This window comes from Limulus polyphemus, unplaced genomic scaffold (genome assembly GCF_000517525.1).
Source record: "Limulus polyphemus unplaced genomic scaffold, Limulus_polyphemus-2.1.2 Scaffold693, whole genome shotgun sequence".
NCBI lineage: Eukaryota > Metazoa > Arthropoda > Merostomata > Xiphosura > Limulidae > Limulus > Limulus polyphemus.
The window spans coordinates 1,064-1,514 of NW_013666303.1; positions in this window are offsets into that span (position 1 = coordinate 1,064).

Genomic DNA, 451 nt, shown 5'->3' on the forward strand with positions numbered 1-451 from the left:
TGGTGTCTGTATCGTTTGGTAATCTCTTCTAACAGGATGTATCAAGTAACAAGGGGTCAGGCTCAGGCAGTGTTTATTGAAACCACCTGTACTATAAAATGTTACATACATTTGTTAGTGGTGGCAATTAGTTTTGTCTCTATTCTGAAACAACATACATGGACATATGTTGAAATAAACTTGTTTGAAAGTTCAAAGAAATGATATTCAAGTACCGAAAAGCTTTCTTACTATCATATCTACAGTAACGTTCAAATGCGCACGCGCTTGCGCTCGGTTGAACGAGAGTGACCACCAAAAAGGGTGAGATAGTTTACAGACAACGTACAAAGTTCACGCTGCTGACCCCACGGTTTATTCGGCACAATAAACATAAAAGTACAACTGCAATGAAACATAATCATAAATTGGAAATAAAAATATATTTATGAAACAAAATTAAAATGATTTT